At 43.2% G+C, this 19,122-nt stretch overlaps 1 protein-coding gene across 8 annotated transcripts in view; it reads right to left on the reverse strand.

Annotated features, from left to right (window-relative positions):
• The window catches only part of RREB1 (ras responsive element binding protein 1), a 213,912-nt gene that overhangs the window by 41,607 nt on the left and 153,183 nt on the right, over window positions 1–19,122 (reverse strand). The gene's annotated exons all lie outside the window — the stretch shown is intronic.

Consider the following 19,122-nt stretch of genomic DNA (forward strand, 5'->3'; position numbering starts at 1 on the left):
CAGGACCAGGGTACACATATGAAAAGGAAAGTCTTACAGGTTTGTCATGTCTGTTTCAAAAAGGGTCTTATGGGTGACCTGATTTAAGTGACTTTCCTTTATTTAATTCTAAAGCAGACATCCTAAGAGAAACATCCAAAGATATACAGGAAAAGAAGGACATTACAAACAGTTCTCAATTTCCTTATTTTGCAACATAAAAATTGGCCGGATGTAGTGGCACATGCCTGCAGTCCCAGAACTTAAGAGGCTAAGTCAGGAGGATTGTTTGACCCCAGGAGTCTGCAGTGAGCTATAATCCCACCACTGAGTTCCAGCCCAGGTGACAGAGAAGACCCTGTCTCTTAAAAAAACAAACAAACAAACAAACAAACAAAAAGGCTTGGTTTCGATACCAACAATCATCATGAGCATTGCTGTCACCTGACTGGGGTTAGACTGTGCCAGACATAGGCCTACGGCCACAGCTCTTGGTGAATATCTTCTTTATAGTTACTTGACAAGTTCTCAGGAATGGGGAAAGACAGTAAAGTTTTCATGAATGGTATACCCTGTCAGACTTGTGACAAGAAGCTCTGCTCCCTCTGTTGCTATGCCTTTTTCAGAGATCGACTGAGCATGCGAAGGCCAAGACAGAGTTCCAGAAAGGCTGGTGAGTCACGAGCAGCTCCATGGCATGACTGCTCAGGCCAATAATTCCAATGACTTTCCCACAGGATGCTTTCCCCCGCCAATTGCAGGAGCCCTCGCTCCTGTGAGCATATGGATATACGATGCTGAAAACTGCCACGGGCCTTCTCTGGCTCAGGAACCATAGATATATCCTTTTGAGACAGTCTCACTATGTGGCCCTCAGTACAGTGCCGTGGTGTCACAGCTCACAGCAACCTCAAACTCTTGGGCTTAAGTGATTCTCTTGCCTCAGCCTCCCAAGTAGCTGGGACTACAGGTGCCCACAACAGTAGAAGGTCACCAATTAGTTCTGCCTGAATATTTCCAGCAACAAGGACATCTCCATCTTCACTAGTTGTTCTAATCGTTAAAACCGTCTTCCCCATGAGACTCTGTCCTTGCTTTAATGTCTATCTGTCCTCAGGGGCTACATTCTCCCTGAGGCAGCCCTTCGAATAGTGCAAGAGGACTCCTGCATTTCTCCAAAGTCTTCTCTTTCCAAAATTAACTCCAGCCTTTGGCCCACCCAGCCCCCACTGACAAGTCTGTCGAATTGCACGGGCTGCTAACAAACCTCAGAATATGACCAGTTTACAGATGTCTCTCAAGAAATGCTGGATCCACACACAAACACTGGGTGGACAGCTGGGGCTACGACCTCCAGAGGCTGCATAAATGGAGCCTGGGCTGGTTCCGCAGTTAGTGTTTTGCAGGGATTAGAATTTTAAATATGTATGTCCTTACACCCCAGTGCTTCTACTTCTAGAAATTTGTCGTAAGGACTAGTAATTGGACAAGTGTGCAAAAATCCACATACAAGGATTGATGTATGTGGATACACTGTACAAACTCCAATGATGACACTGGTCTTAATACTTTAAACTGACCACTCTGCTTTCCCTCTCACCCTCCTTCCTACTGTCCGTTCTCTACACAGCAAACAGAGTGAGCTTCTAAAACAAAGTCCCAGTCATACTCCTCCCCTGCCTCAATTCCTCAGATGGTTTTGCTCTTAGAATTGAATCTGGTCCCTGCTACTTCCTGGACCTCATTAGTGAGCACCCTCCTTTCTTCATCCCAAGGTTCAAACAGATTATCCCTCTCTGAGTCCCTCAAATTCATCCAAATAGTCCCTGTCTCTGGGCCTCGGCACCTGCTGCCCCTTTGGCTAGGGAAACGGCACCCTAGACCTCCCATGCCTGGCTCCTGCCACCCAGGTTTCATGCAACACACTCCTCCTGCAAGGCCTTCCCCGAGGCCCCTTGCCCTACCCAAGCAGATGCTCTCAAGCCTCCCACAACAGCATACCAAAGGAATTCAACTTTGCCTGAACACTTAACTCATCTACTTGCTGGGCTTCCCCAATCTGCCCCCCAGTCCTCAATCAAAGGTAAGTTTCATTACAGAGAGAACCCAGTCTCTCCTGTTCTGTGCCCCAGCCCCTGGGCCCACAGTAGGGAGGTAATAAGTATCTGCCAAATGGCTGGATGAAAGACTAAATAAATACTTGATTGTTGAATTTTTGAATAGACAAAGAAAGGAGATATATGTAGAAGGTGCTTCACGCACAGTTATTAGTATAACATATGTCTTCAGGCTCCTAGACACTATATAATCTACCTTATTAGGCTTCAGTGTGAACAAACTCCGTAACAGATTGTATAGTAAACAGTGCTGTACTGAAGGGGCTTTACAGAAAACACCCTGACAGTGACTGCTGAGGATACATGTTAATTTTTCTTATTGGAATTATTGGCACTCATTGACTCAATACAAAACCTACATTCACAGTAGAGAAGTTAATGTTAAAATCAAAATATGCTTCCCTATCTGCATAAAATTCTATTACCTTTCTCTGAAGGCATCACATTTCAACAGTAGGAATCCTGCCACACAGTGGTGTAAGGAAGGAATTTTATCAGAACTTCTGGAGTCAAGAGAAATGTTCTCCTATTCGTAACACCCAGAGGGGCTTTTAGAGTGATGAAGAAACATATGTATCATAGATGCTTTTTTTTTTTTCCAACTGGGGGAGAAATCTAAAAATCTGAATCTGATTACATTTTAGCACTAAGAGCTTACTTCGAGTCTTTGGGTTGATGCTGAGTTTCAACTTACATGGTTTCCTCCTGTAAATGTAATCGATTGCTCTCTAAACTTTGAGAAGGCCCCTTTTAGTAGGGTGGGTTATTTGTGAGAAAACTGAAGAGATCAAAGCTAAACCAAACAGTACACCTTGTACAAGAAAAATGCCAATTCGTTGACTCCTGGGAGACAGACCAATCCCTACAACACGCCCCCCCACCCCCAAACCACCCTGACTGTCTTCCTTTCCAGTTCCAAATATAGGAACTTCCTGCCGACCTCTGTTAGGCATGTAAGTCATTAGATTTGGGAATTGGGTAAATCTCTTAGCCATTCAAGTGCTGGCTTGCTCTGAGCAGCAAGTGGGAATTTGGGTAAGGAAGCAATCTGGGTGGGAAGAGAGTGTAGTAGAGAAAGAACACAGGATGCGATGAAGTTTGCAGGTGGTTTTTCTAACTGTAACACATTTTAGATGTTAGGTCCTGGTTCTGCCACCTAGTAACCATGGAGATTCCACAGGCGACCTCAACTATAGTTTCACATCTGTAAAATGGGGATAATACTGCTAGTCCCCTAGAATATTGGTTTTCAAACTACAGGCCTGGGACCAGCATCCTGGGCATCCACAGGGGAGTGTGTTACAGGTGCAAATCCTCAGGCCCCATCCAGACCTGCAGACTGGGAGGCTCCAGCTCAGAGCTCAGCAATCTGCACTCCACAAGCCCTGCAGGTGATACTGAAGCCTGCGGAAGGGTGAGAACCAAGGGATCACAGTGAGCTTCGCCAGCCCGTTGTACTGTTTGCAGTTCAGGTTAACTATTTGACTACGATGTTGACGTTTTTTGGATACAAGCATTAAACCTCTCCCAGACTCACCTTCCAATATACTAGGAATCTCTCTACCATCAGTTTACCAGGCATAAATACCTAACAAAAAAGTTGGGAAATTCAGCATTCTTAAAATTCTCCTGGGGCAAAATCTTTCTGAGAAACTTTCAACAAGTTTAAATGTGACCCAAACCAGAGATTACAAAGAGACAGCTAGTGGTAGCTGTCCTCACGGCAGGTCTCAGACATTCTTCAAGCGCTCCTGTATCTAATTTAGGTGTGAAGGTTAAACCTCAGGAGAGATTTAGACACGTCTAATATTTGCTAACTTTTCTGTCTTAATTTCCTCATAGGTTTATTAATGGAGGTGAATTATTTGATCTTCTTAGCAGATGACATTAGAAGGAAGGCCGCACTGTCAGTACACACAGGACAGTGCAAAGAGCACTCGGCACTGCCTGGGGGCCAGCCAAACCGAAGCCAACACGTCCAAGCAGGTCCTGGCAGCCTAGTCACAGCCCCATCCCCATCCATACCTGGTGCTAGCTTTCCCTGCCCAACAAAGCCCTGAGATAACCAAAGAGGGAAAGAGTAAGATTAAGAAGAACCACAGCTATACAACCTACAGTTCTGGCCAAAGAATAGGACATCTCCAAAAAGATTTGTGCGTATTTTCATAACAAAAGCCCAGGAGGGGGGTTTAGAGCAAAGGGCTGTGAGTGATGCCTGCAATGCCAATCAAGTTCTGTGCAAGCAAAGGGGTGGAAAAGCAAAGACAGAGGAAGGGGGAGGGGCAGCAAGGCAGCAGGTGAGCGGGTCCTGCTGTGGCCCCACCTTGTAAGAGCAGAGGCACCTTCTAGTAATTCAGCTGTTGTTCAGGTTCAGTCATGCTTGTCTAGAAGGCAGGTCACACCAGCTGTGCCAGGGTGTGGAGGAAGGTCTGACGATGCGTAAGCACCTGTGCTGACCCAAGAGGCTGCACACTCAGAAAAGTCCAGAAGTCACCCTGACACGAAGGTAAGCCTGTCTGCAGGCTCCCTGTGGGAACGTGGTGGCCAAGTGGCTCCCAGGACTTTCGGGATGCTCTTGGTGAAATGCCCTGGGTGCTGCACCCACCTCCTACTGGCCAGTTAGATCCCATGTCCTCTGAACTGTACCATGTAGCCCTCAGAGTGACAAAGTGAGCGCTTTGCACTCTGTCCTGACACTGAAGTTAATTCCTACTACCTCAGCTCAGGGAGGTGTCCAGAACGACAACACCCTACACGGCACAGATTCCCTCTACAGAGCCCCTCTTCCCCTGCAGTACTAGGGCAACATGTCCCCAAAATACAGGATTTCTCTCATCTGTTGAGAGCAGCTCTGATGGATCCAGTGTGAGGATAAAGCTAAATCTCATTAAGTTAAGGAACTTAACTTCAAGTTCCTCTTTGACAAACCCCCTCTTTTGGGGGTTCTCTAGCTCCACTGCTCCTCAGGCCTGAGCTTCCCTCCAGCTCCAGACTCGGGGCCACAGTTCTGGCTAGACTACTGTTCCTGCTCTCCCATCTCAGGCTCCTCTCCAGTGCTTGAAGAGGGCAGTTCTCTTTCTAGCTCAGTCCTGGGTAAAGATTCTTTGGGAATCTGGGTACAAACACTTCCCCCACTGATGGACCAAGCTAGAATTATGATGCCTGAAGAGTATTTTTCCCACAAAGTCCCAGTCACCCCTCAGGCAGGAGAAGGCCACCGGCAGTCCCCCTTCCCCCTCCCATGCTGCCGCCGGAAGCCACAGCCTTTAGAAGAGAGTGGCATCCTCTAGCTGTTGACTGTCTACTTAGGAAACAGAGGGCCCCCCTCTGCAGATTCTGCAGCTCCTCCCTCCTCTCCTGACTTTGCGATCCAGTGGCTAGGGGCTTGGCAGTCAGCCCACATCAGCCAATGTCAACCTTTTACAAATCTTCACTCCAGACAACGAGTCCCAACTGCTGCACCTTTTAATCAGAGCCCTAAACCCTCTTGTATTCTGTTTTTTCCTTGAAGTGCCCTTGTTTTGCCAAAATAACTTTTCATTTGTTTATTTCTCCATATATGATTTGCCCCCTTATACATGTTTACAAAACCCACAAAGATGCATACTAATTAATACATATTTTTGCACAAAATTATAGCTTCTTAAAAAAACAAAACAAAACACAAACGACCTCAGAAGTGGGATGAGCTGACCCCTCTTTCACCAAAAGAGAACTCTGATTCATGCAGAGCTGAGACTGGACCTTCCCTGGGTGAATCCAGAGAAAAGTAGAAAGTTACCATCTTCCCACCTGACGGTCCCTTAAAGCATCTCAGGACAGCTGCCATGTGGTAATGGACTCATCTTTCCCAGGCTACACTCCTGTATAGCTTCCCCTAGCGATGGCTAGAATCTCACACACCAACCCCCATAGCCAGGCTTCCTGGTACAATGGAAATACTGAAGTTGTGGAGACCATTTCTCACTTCAGCCTTGAAGAGTTTGCTTTAAGTTTCTTCAAGAATGCAGAAGCTAGTCCTTCACATTTGTTTTCTTTCTGCAGAAAGAGGTGACTATCTTCATAAGGGGGTGGTGTGAGGAAAATACGACTCCCCTGCCTTTTCTCAAAGGGGAAGGAGAAGTGCTCAGGGGGATCAGGTGGAGCCATCAGAGATGGTCTCCCTCATGCCACAGAGGAATGTGGAGGGACAGCTGGTGGGTGCAAGAAAAGAGCCTGGTGAAACTGAAACGTTAGCAGCATTTTGGGGACACCATGTTATAGTGTCCAGGGGCCAGTGAAAAACAACTAAGCAGGAATGGGGAACCACAGCTAGAGGGAGAATGAATATAAATGAATCCAAAACCAAGTAGGCAAAAGCCCTTTCTGTATAACTGAGGCAGGTTGCTGCCACCTTTTATATAAAACGGGTGGGGGTGGCGCCTGTGGCTCAAGGAGTAGGGCGCCAGTCCCATATGCCGGAGGTGGTGGGTTCAAACCCAGCCCTGGCCAAAAGAAAAAAAAAAATAAAACGGGTGGACATGGGTGGCCTCTGCCTTCCAGGGTGACACACAACATCAAACGACATGTCCTGAGGGTGCAGCAGCATGCCATCCTACGAACAGTCCCTGAGGGGAAGGAGAGAGCCCAGAAGACAGGCCGAACCCAGTATCTCAGACCTCAGTTTCCCACCCATAAAATTGGAACATCAGCCTCTTGAGCGAGCTGAGTTATGTAAGCAGGATGAATTAGAATTAAGTGCTGACACCACATACTAACAAACCCATTATGCAACTCCATCTCTGGTTTAAGGAAACACAACTCCCTCTCCACTGAAGGCCGGAGATCTCTCCATTAAGCACCTCAGAGCCCTAGAAGCTGAGGAAAGCTAACCATGGGCACACACACGTGCCAAAGGTAAGATGGGGATCCAGTGTCACCAACACACACACTAGGATTTCTATGCTTCTTGTTCACTTTTTTTGGTGGGGGGAGGGGGGCAGATGTTGCCACTAATCACTTTCCTTAACAGATCAGAAAAAGGCTGACAGTGAGTGGGCACACTTCGATGTTTGCTAGCACCAGCTTGTTCAGCCCAAACAGGTTGGACAAGTTGGATATTTAAACAAAGGTGGAAAAATGCAAGGCATAGGCATAAAGACCTAAGAAGTGCGCAGGGAGCTGCAGCCCGCACCCTGCAGGTTTCAGTCTGTGATCTCACAGGCAGGCTCCCTCTCTTCCTCCTCTTCCTCTCTAACCTGGTCAGGGTCCGTTCAGAGGAGGGGCAGGGGAGGAGAGGGGACTGAGGCACACTGTGCTCTCCACTCCTCATGCCTCCTGCAGCAAACCTTACTGTACCTTCCCTGACCTAATTTCTAGCTCTCACGACTGTTCAAGTGTGGGCAAGCATGATGCTCCAGGTTTTGATGCCATTCACCAGCTTTACCTGGTAAGAGCGAGCTTTTGAAATATTTGAACAAGATATGTCAAAATTGGCTTGGTGCCTATAGCTCAAGTGGCTAGGGCACCAGCCACATACACCAGAGCTAGCGGGTTCGAATTCAGGCCGGGCCCTCCAAATGACAACTACAATCAAAAAAAATAGCCGGGCGTTATGGCGGGCACCTGTAGTCCCAGCTACTTGGGAGGCTGAGGCAAGAGAATCGCTCAAGCCCAAGAGTTGGAGGTTGCTGTGAGCTGTGACACAACAGCACTCTACCCAGGGTGACAAAGTGAGACTCTGTCTCTAAAAAAACAACAACAAACAAACAAACAAAAAAGATAAGTCAAAAATTACTACACTGCCTTCTCTGAAGAGAAAATGTCTTTTGTATCTGTTGAATCTTTAAGAAAAACACACGCCCTCAGTAGGGTACACGCCCTCAGTAGGGTACCAGCCCCATATACCAAGGGTGGCGGGTTCAAACCCGGCCCTGGTCAAACTATAACAAAAAATAGCCGGGTATTGTGGCGGAGCCTGTAGTCCCAGCTACTCAGGAGGCTGAGGCAAGAGAATTGCCTATGCCCAAGAGCTGGAGGCTGCTGTGAGCTGTGATGCCACAAGCACTCTACCGAGGGTGACAAAGTGAGACTCTGTCTCTAAAAAAAAGAAAAAAAAGGAAAAAACTAGCCAACACCACTTCTGCCAAAATAGAATAACATATAAGTTATAAATATTAGTATCTACTTGTCCAAATGCTTAAAAAAAACTAATTATGAACCAGATCATAAATCTGATAAACAGTGGATAGGAGAAAAACAGCTTGACTGGTGATTGGATAGTTTTATAAGTGAGCTCGCTCTTTGGCATAATCGAGTTTAAACTGACCCTTCACAGAGAAATTCAGAGTTAAAAGTAAGCACCAGACACAAGAACATTTTTCAAATATTCGTTAAAAAAAAAAAAAATAAGCTGTGCTGATTGTTAAAGAATATTAGGGAAAAAACTAAAACGAAGTAAAAGGAAGAATGTAGAATCTACCAAACACAAAACTGGCTATACAGAGACCGTCAATTAAACTCAGTCAACTTTCAGCTTTAATTTATGCTTTTTATCTTATTTGATAAAATTCTGTGACAAACCACTCTCACTCCTTTTCTCAGAAAATAGCAGTAGCTTTCTATTGTTCATAGATTTCTAAAATGAGAAGTAAAAATTCTGTAAAGGACCATGGAATCTCATCTAATAGTATAGACGAAATCTACATCAGAAAAATATAAAAACACTATAGAACAAGCAATCCCACTCATCATGAAGGTAAATATTACAATAATAATGAGGGGCCAGGAGCAGTAGTTCATGCCTATAATCCTAACACTCTAGGAGGCTGAGGTGGGAGGATCTCTTTTGACTTCAGGAGGTTAAGACCAGCCTGAGCAAGAGTGAGACTCCATCTACTAAATATAGAAAAATTAGCTGGGTGTGCTTGCAGTCCCAGCTACTCAGGAGGCTGAGGCAGGAGGATCAATTAAGCCCAGGAGTTTGAGGTTGTTATGAGCGAAGCTGAGGCCACAGCACTCTAGCCTGGGTAGCAGAGTAACACAGGGGAAAAAAGGATTTGTACAATTCAGAAATGGACATTTAAGCATATGGCGCACAGCAATTTCACAAAACACTGTCATCAGATCCTTGGGTTCTTAGAATGCTGCCTATGCTACCCATTATTAAAGGGAACAGTTTTATTTTCTTGCTTCTGTAAGTCTACACGTTTAACTGGCATACAGATGGGTTAAATATCTTAAGGGAGAAAAGAAAGGAAGGGAACTACAGTTTGTTGAGCACCTGATGTGAGTTAGAGGCTTGAGCATCCATTACAGCATTTAATCCCGTAACATAACAGACTCTGAGTGAAACGTTATCCCTAGTAAAGACGAAAAGAGATGAAGCCTCCTGACCATTCCATGAAGTGGTCTTTATCAGGCCCACCCAGAAAGGAAGGAAGAGCTATTAAAGAACTCAGAAGCATCACAGAAAATGTCACCTTTATTTAAACCACTCCTGAAGAAAACATGAAAGCACACAAGTTTCAGATCTAGCCAATGAGATATAAAGAAAAGCTGAAATAGCTCAAATATAATCAAACAATAAACTTAGGTGGTGAAAACTTAGTAACTCTATTAGAGGGAAACTGGCAGCTTAGACACTCTGCTGTGATAAACAGATTTGTGAATGTTCGCTCCTGAGGGAAGATTATGGGCCTCTTAATGGGGAAACTCACAAGTGTGAGAAAAGCATAGTTAGTGGGTTATTAAACCAGAATTATGTCCATTTCAGAATAAAGAGTGTAAATCTGCTGAAAACTGCATTGGTACCAAGCACATGGTGGTATTATCATGAAACTATAGCACCAAATATTCACTAAACGTCCAACAGATAGATACATATATAGATACATATTATATATGTGTGTGTGTCCAAAAAACATTTAGGTCCAGCAGAGTTCATACAGTTATGCTGACTATGTATATACCATTAAAGTCACATTTACTCCCGTAACATTCTGAAATTTAAAAAATAAATAAAAACGGGGGGAAAATCACATTTACACAAACTCCTCAATAATCTTTGCACAGAGCTGCCTATGTGGTCACAGATCGTTTATGATCTTCTAAGTGGAGTTCAACATGTTGAGATCTCTTCAGCATCCGTGAAGGACATTTCCTTCTGAACTGTCTCTCCTCGTTGGTTGTTTTTTTTTTTTCTTCTTTTTACAGAAATATTTCAAGGGAGACAAAACATTGACACAGTCCTTGGTAGAGTGACTCACAGACTTTTACCCTATGAATAGTTTCTTTCCCTGTGAACTGTACTGATACTTTCCTTCCTGAAGAAAAATATGTCAGGAGGAACAAGCACATCGAGATTAAGGTGTCACTGACTAAACCACTGAGTGGTCACTTCCCGCCTTGAGGAGCAGTAAGTGCCAGAACTAGCTACAGGGTATCCTCAGAAACCCAAAATGACCATGAGAAACGTTCGTGGGGCCTTTCCATTTGCTGGGCACCGAGGATGAAGAAGTGACCGTCCCTCTCTCAGAGACACTGTCCTATCTATCTTCTCCTTCTCTTGGTTAATACTGGCCACCTGTTCCAGATACCCAAGTGCAGTTGTGCATGCCAAGGGCTGGCTTGGCCTAAGCATCTGAGAGTAGCATGCTAAATTCAGAGCCTCTGTGGTCTCATTTGTCATGGACTAGGTCACATTTCTGTGCAGCTAATATTTTCTTCAAGCATAATAGGAACACATAAGCCTCTGTTTCGGAAGACTATCTGTTGTCCAGAGGCATCCTCAAGGCTGTGTCTCCTATACTTAGCAACAGAAAAAGTCACGTCCATGGCAGTAGAAAAGAAAGCCTGCAAAAAACAACTAGAATACTGACGATGATGTTTCAAGGATTTCCCTTTCTCATTGTCCCCCTTTCTAGTGATAGCTGAAATGAGGGCATGTCCCTGCTCATCAGAGAACAAACGGGAAAGTCAGTCATGACAGCTCGCCCCCGCGATGGTCTTATGCATTATGTCTTAAACATAATACACACTCCACAACTCTCTTCATAACTTAAAAGTCGATAGTCCATAAAATGAGGGGCAAAGTAGAAATGCATTTCCTATTTTTCCAAGGCAATTATGGTCTGTAAAAGAAAAATACTCATTTTAGAGACAAGCTTTATTCCAAATGAGGTATATTTCAATCCTCCATTTCAAGTACCACTTCTTCATAGCTCTGCAGCCGAGCACTTTCTGGAACAAGTTCTACAAACTACAAAGCTCAGTGCCCTTTTTCCTACATCGTGCACTCCCAGAGGGCGTGCCCTGGCTCAGTTTCCCAAGTTTGTTTTGGAAGACAAGCATCATTCATTCCAGATTTTCAACGTGGGAGCAAATGATAAAGGTTTCTGGGAAGTTAAAAGCTGGAGCCACAGAGATGTTTCCATGCCGTGTGTTTTGTACTTGATGGCAACCTATTATTCTGCTCAGGAACTAAGTTGTGGTTAGAAATGTTAGGGATAAAGAATTTTCAAACCTCAAAAACACAAGAATCTGCAGACAGGAAAGTGGCAACTCAAAAACCGTATCAGATACTGTAATAAATTAAGAAGGTCTATCGCCACAACCCTTCTCAAATCAGGCTGGAATTCATGTCACTCTCATCTCCCTAACTTACCAAGATATAATAATTACTTTAAAATATTACATATATATTTATTAACTAGAAAAAAGTATAAGCAGCTAAAGGGTTTATTAGTGCTACAAAGCAACTCTTAAAATGACCATAGATATTTTTTTACACTACCTCACTCTATGGTGTCTATTTTATTTTACCAATATAAAAATTCCACTGTGGCTCCTCTTACAAAAATAAGCTAATGGGCTTCTACAAAAGACTGATTAGTTTTATAAACAAATATAACCATATATACACTATGCACATATTATAAAATGACTAGTGGTCAAAGGAAAGAGTTAAGTTGCTGTGTAAAGAGCACCTCAATATCAGGGAAGAAAAACTTCAAACTTGAAAAGGATGTAGTCCTCTGACTCCATGTAAGATGTACAATGAAACACTCCTTCTGGTGTTTCAGCAGTAAAATTCCAGGGTGGAGGCTGGTTGCAGTGGCTCACACCTATACACCCAGTTACTTGGGAAGCTGAGGCAAGAGGGTTGCTTGAGCCCATAAGTTTGAGGTTGCTGTGAGCGAGGCTGACACCACTGCACTCAAGCTGAGGCAATAAGGTGAGACTCCGTCGACCAAAAATGACAAAACAAAAATATGGTGTGGAATCTAGATCACCCTCATGCAGCCAACACAGGAGGGCCTGGCAGGCGGGGCTCATCTGGAAGTGTGTGCACACACTGAGATGGCGTGCAGACCACATGTGAATGTGAGCAGCCTGCAGAGCACAGCATGAGTAGAAGGCAGGGGAAGGGTGAACTCTGAGGTCCTCAACTATGCTGTGTGTCAAGACCAGCCTTGAGGAATCAAGCCCCAGGAGAAAGAGAATGCTGCAGGAATTCAAGGCATGGCAGAAGCCCTACCCCATCTGTGCCCCTCAGGGCACAAATCAATGCATGGAGCCATGTCAGGCGAAACTGGCACAGTGAGAGAAGGCCAGAACTGTTCCATCCAGCAAGATGGAACAGAGGCACCCAGGAGTGGGTACCCCAGGCCGAGGCAGAGGTTCTCTGAGTCCTCAGCTCAGTGTTGGCTCTGGATTCCCCAGAAGGGAGTTTCTGGGTGCTGCTCAAGCTCAGCTGGTGCCAGCAGATGTTGTGAAGCAGTAACAACAGAAAGGAAATAAGCACACCATCTCAGTGTCTACACACTCTTCTAGTTGAGCAGCAAACTCAGTCAAATGATTTCCTTCCAGGCTCATCAGGACCTGGGTTTGGATTACTCTTTTTAATTCCTACACACATGTCTCATGGCAGGTGTATGCTTGGGAAAGATCACAGCTCACCACTGGAGCTCAGATTCTGGACAGATCCACCAGGGCACATAAATCTAACTCCACTCCCTCTGACACATTTTTTAAGTGTTTTTACATTATTGTAATTTTTCTCCCCCAAAGCACAGTTTCACCAAAAAATGAAGGTGGTGGTACCTTTACTATGATTACCAAAACCTGAATGTTTTTTAAACCCATTATTTGCAATTTACTGCATGGAAGACAAAACTCAGAAATGTCGCCTACCTGGGACACATGCATAGCACACTGTAAGCCTTTAGAATCCTTTTATAAGCATTTTATTTAAGCCCAAGTTCTATATAAGTTTTACTAAGCCATTTTGTTAAAGTGTTGAAAAATTAAGAGATTTGTGCAAAGTTCTAAAGAATTAGAACTAGAATTTTACTCCCAACAATTTAGTCCTCTCCTCTTTATCAAGATGCCTCGGAATACATCAAAAGTAAAAACTCCAACATTATGACAAACATTCCGAAGGCCCGCTTTAAAAAAATATTTAAAAACAACTCCAAAATATAAAGGTCATAAATGAGAAATATATCTTAGGATAGTATCAAAGATACAAACAATTTAAGTTAATCTGAAGCCTGTCCAAACAACAATCAGTAATAAAACTCAGTTAAAATGGTAGCCCAAACCTTCCGTGCTCACCATATACAGCAGGCCATGCTAGCAGGATAAGTTTAATGTTGAAAATGATGCTCTAGGGCAGGGGTCCTCAAACTTTTTAAATAGGGGGCCAGTTCACTGTCCCTCAGACTGTTGGAGGGCCAGACTATAGTTTGGGAAAAAAAAAAAACTATGAACAAATTCCTATGCACACTGCACATATCTTATTTTGAAGTAAAAAAACAAAACAGGAACAAATACAATATTTAAAATGAAGAACAAGTAAAGTTAAATCAACCAACTTACAAGTATTTGAATGGGAACTATGGGCCTGCTTTTGGCTAATGAGATGGTCAATGTCTGGTTCCATATTTGTCACTGCTAGTCGTAACAAGTGATGCAAGTGTACATCAGTTAGTCCCAAGACTGAGAGGAGGAGTGAGAGACAGAGAGAAGGAGGGGAGTCAGAGAGTGCGGCGCACATTCCACACATGCGCACTGCGGCGGGGAACAGTCTGCTGCTAAGCAGGACAGGCAGCTGTGGCAAAAACACAGCAGGCCAGATAAACGTGCTCGGCGGGCTGCATATGGCCCGTGGGCTGTAGTTTGAGGACCCCTGCTCTAGGGCACCATGGAAGTGTGTTGAGTGCTTTTTTCTAACATGTAAATGACACAGAAGCTCTATCAATTATTTCTCACATACAGATTAAGCATGCCTAACCCCCCAGACTGAAATACTCCAAAATCCAAAGCTTTTTGAGCATTGATATGATGGTGCACGTGAAGATTCCACCTTGCCTCACGGGATTGGTCTGAAAATTCTGTTTCATGCAAGTAATTATCAAAAATATGGTACAAAATTAGCTTCAGGCTATGTGATAAAATATGAAACATAAATAAATTTTGTGTTTTGATTTCGATCCAGATCCCATCTCTGTGATATCCCATTATGTATTCAAACGCCCCAAACTCCAAAAAATCTAAAGCACTGTGGTCCCAAGCATTTCAGGTAAGGGAAGCTCAGCCCAAAGTAAGTAAGCATGGCCTGGGAAGCCAGACCGTCTATGTTCAAATCTCAGCACTGTTATTTTAATTACTTTTTTCATCTGCAAAATGGTATGATAATTTAGCACACATAAAAATAAAATGGAGATCAACAGGAAATAGAAGATTTGAATGATGCTATAAATCAAGCAGACCTAACAGCACATCAACAGAACACTCTGCCCAACAACAGCAGAATACATACTCTTCTCAAACAGACATAAAACATTCCCCAGGGCAGAAAGATGCTGGGCAATAAAACAAGCCCCAATAAATTTACAAGACCTAAAATCATACAAAATATGTTTCCAGTCTATAATGGAATGAAATTAGAAATCAGTAACCGAAGAGGCCGGGTACTGTGGCTCCTGCCTGGAATCCTAGCACTCTGGGAGGCTGAGGCGGGTGGATTGCCTGAGCTCACAGGTTTGCGACCAGCCTGAACAAGAGCGAGACCCTCTCTCTAAAAATAGCCAAGCACTATGGTGGGCGCCTGTAGTCTCAGCTACGTGGGAGGCTGAGGCAAGAGAATCGCCTAAGCCCAAGAATTTAAGGTTTCCGTGAGCTATGACTCCATGACACTCCACTGAAGGCGATAAAGTAAGACTCTGTCTAAAAAACAAAAGAAAAGAAAAAAAGGGAAGAAATTTGGGGAGTCACAAATCTATGAAGATTGAACAACACGCTTCTAAATAACCAATGGGTCAAAGAAGACATCACAAGGGAAAACAGAAAATACCCTGAGATCAATGAAAAAGAAAACACAACATACAAAAACTTACAGGACACAACTAAAGCAAGCTTAAAGACAAAAGACAGGTGCAAATACCAGTGTTAAAAAAGCTGCTGGATATGGTGGCACATGCCTGTAGCCCCAGCTACTCTGGAGACTGAAGCAGAACGGCTGAGGCACAGGTGTTTGTTGCCTAGGCAACACACCAAGCCCCCATCTTAAAGACCAGGTGTGGTAGCTCACACCTATAGTCCTAGCACTCTGGGAAGCCGAGGCAGGTAGATTGCCTAAGCTCATGAGTTCAAGACCAGCCTGAGCAAGAGCGAGACCCTATTTCTCCCTAAAAATAGAAAAATTAGGGTGGTGTCTGTGGCTCAGTGAGTAGAGCGCTGGCTCCATGGGTGGCAGGGTTGAACCTGGCCCCGGCCAAATTGCAGCAACAAAAAAATAGCTGGGCGTTGTGGCAGGTGCCTATAGTCCCAGCTACTTGGGAGGCTGAGGTGAGAGAATCGCCTAAGCCAAGAGCTGGAGGTTGCTGTGAGCTGTGACACAACAGCACTCTACCAAGGGCGACAAAGTGAGACTCTTGTCTCTTAAAAAAATAAAAAGATAAATAGAAAAACTAGCCCAGCATTGTGGTGGCACCTATAGTCCCAGCTACTTGGAAAGCTGAGGCAAGAGGATTGCTTGAGCCCTCTTGAGGTTACTGTGAGCTATGACCCTACAGCACTCTACACAGGGCAACAGTGAGACTCTGTCTCAAAAAAAAAAAAAAAATACGGGCGGTGCCTGTGGCTCAAAGGAGTAGGGCGCCAGCCCCATATGCCAGAGGTAGAGGGTTTAAACCCAGCCCCGGCCAGAAACTGCAAAAAAAAAAAAAAAAAAAAAAAAAAAAATCCTAAGAAACAGGAATAAATGAGGTCAGCAGGGTTGCAGGAAATAAGATCAATATATAAATTTTAACTGTATATCAATACATTATCAATAAACAATTTTAAAATGAAATTAGAAAACAATGCTACTTATAATAGCACCAAAAATAAAATTTAACAAAATAAATATAAAACTTGTACTCTGAAAACTGAGACACTGTTGAAAGAAATTCACAAAAATAAATGAATGAAAAAACACCTTATGTTCATGGATCAAAAGACTTGATACTGTTAAAATGGTGATACCCCTAAAACTGATCTACAGATTGAACAGGATCCCTATAATTATCCCTGCTAGCTTTCCTTTTTGCAAAAATTGACAAGCTCATCCTAGTAGTAGTATAAAAATTAATGCAAAATTGAATAGCCAAAACAATTTTGAAGAAGATCTAATTTTGAAAGACTCACACTTCTCGATTTAAAACTTACCAAAAGCTGCAGTGATCAATACAGTATGGTACTATTCTTAGAAGAGAGATATAGATCAATGGAACAGAACTGAGTACAGAAATAAACCCTTACCTCCATGGTCAAGCGAATTTTGACAATCATGGCAGGACAATTCAATGGGGGAAAAGAACAATCTTTTCAACAAATAGTGCACAAGACTAAACTTGGATCTCTTCCCTACACCATACACAAATATTAACTCAAAATAGATCATAAACTTAAATGTAAGAACTAAAACTATGAAACTCATGAGATACCACTACATGCCTATTAGGGTAGCTTTCCTGAAAAAGACAGAAGTAACAAATGTTGGCAAGGATGTAGAGAAACCGGGACGCTGATGTGTTACAGGTGGGAATGTACAATGGTGCAGCCCACTTTGAAAAACAGTTTTAAAAAGCAGTTCCTCAAAATGTTAAATACGGAGTTAACACATGACCCAGAGATTCCATTCCTAAATGTCTAAGAAACATAAAAACATATCCAAACAAAAAGTTGTACTAGAATGTTTACAGCGACATTATTCATAAAAATCAAAAAGTGGAAATAACCCAAATGTCTATCAATTGATGAAGGGATAAATAAAACACGATTAAGTTCATACAATGAACTATTATTTGACAACAAAAAAGAAACTAAAACTCACTGAATTATAAACTTTACTTGGGTGAAATGTATGGTAGATGAACTATATCTCAATTAAGATGTAAAATAAAATAAATGGAAAGTACCCAGGTGTCTGATACCCAAGGCACCACAGCTTTCATGATGACTGTGTGTAAAATGCACTGCCAGATATTTCACTATAGGAGACAGGAACTATGGGTTTTCTAAGTACATTTTAACATGTTTATATATTCAATCACAAGAATGTTGACTCAAAACGGAAAATTATCCAAATCAGGACTGACAGGGCCTAAGACTACAAAGGTCTCATGCAGGATCACAGTCAGTGGTCAGGGCCAAAGCAGCCATGAAGTTAGGAGGTCCATCTTACCAAAGCGCCACCACCTCACTAACTTAGAGCTGGCCCAGGGAGATTTCCGCTGAGTTGGGGCTCAGGAGGAAAAATGGGGAAAACCACACTAGATGGGAAAAGGCAACACCTCCAAAACCAGATTTTGAGAAGGGCAAATAACATAAAATACAAAGGACTTTTTGTGGGAAAAAGCAGGCCTAAACAGAAGGCAAAATGAAACCGACAGGCTGATTTAGTGGTAAAAAACCAAAACGCTAAAATGCAAAACATCATATCAAAAAATAAAGACATTATTCCATTCCTTCTTTGTATCCAAAACACTCCGAAGAGGAAATGAGGGACAAATAGAATAAACCATCAGGACTGAAATATATGAAAGGAAAAAAAAAGCAAAATATTTTATAAAATTTCTTAAACTTGGCTCGGCACCTGTAGCTCAAGCGGCTAAGGTGCCAGCCACATATACCAGAGCTGGCGGGTTCGAATCTAGCCCGGGCCTGCCAAACAAGAAGGACAACTGCAACCAAAAAATAGCCGGGTGTTGTGATGGGCAGCTGTAGTCTCAGCTACTTGGGAGTCTGAGGCAAGAGAATCGCTTAAGCCCAGGAGTTGGAGGTTGCTGTGAGCTGTGATGCCACAGCACTCTACCCGGGCAAAAGCTTGAGGCTCTGTCTCCAAAAAAAAAAAAAGTTCTTAAACTATCTGTTCAGGCTTATAGTCCCAGCTACTCAGGAGGATAAAGCAGGAGGATCACTTGAGCGTAGGACCACACAGTGAGACCCTACGTCTAAAAAAATAGTTATTAATTCTTAAAATATTTATACCTTTTATGCAGTCATATTACCACCCATGTTTCAGAGTTTAGACTGAGAAATCCATAGGCTGTAAATTATTACAACATTATTCAGAAATGCAAGGAACAATAAATAACATGTGAGTGCTTACTTTGTACCAAAAATTATGCTTAACTCATTATCACCTGATCCTCAACCTAATCCAATCCAAAAATCCAATCCAATTTTAACAAGTAAACTGAGGCACAACGAGGTTAAGTAATTTGCTCAAGGATGTACAATTTTCAACTAGCAGTGTGACTTGAATTCAGATGCCTAATTCCCAAATCAAAAATCTTACCACTGTAGTAGTATGTCCCAAGTATACCATCAAAGGCACATAAAATGATTTTAGGGGGCGGCGCCTGTGGCTCAAGGAGTAGGGCGCCAGCCCCATATGCCGGAGGTGGTTGGTTCAAGCCCAGCCCCAGCCAAAAACCGCAAAAAAAAAAAAAAAAAAAAAAAAAAAAAAGATTTTAGGTAGAATAAACAAACTGACTCA

The sequence above is a fragment of the Nycticebus coucang genome, chromosome 9 (assembly GCF_027406575.1).
Source record: "Nycticebus coucang isolate mNycCou1 chromosome 9, mNycCou1.pri, whole genome shotgun sequence".
NCBI lineage: Eukaryota > Metazoa > Chordata > Mammalia > Primates > Lorisidae > Nycticebus > Nycticebus coucang.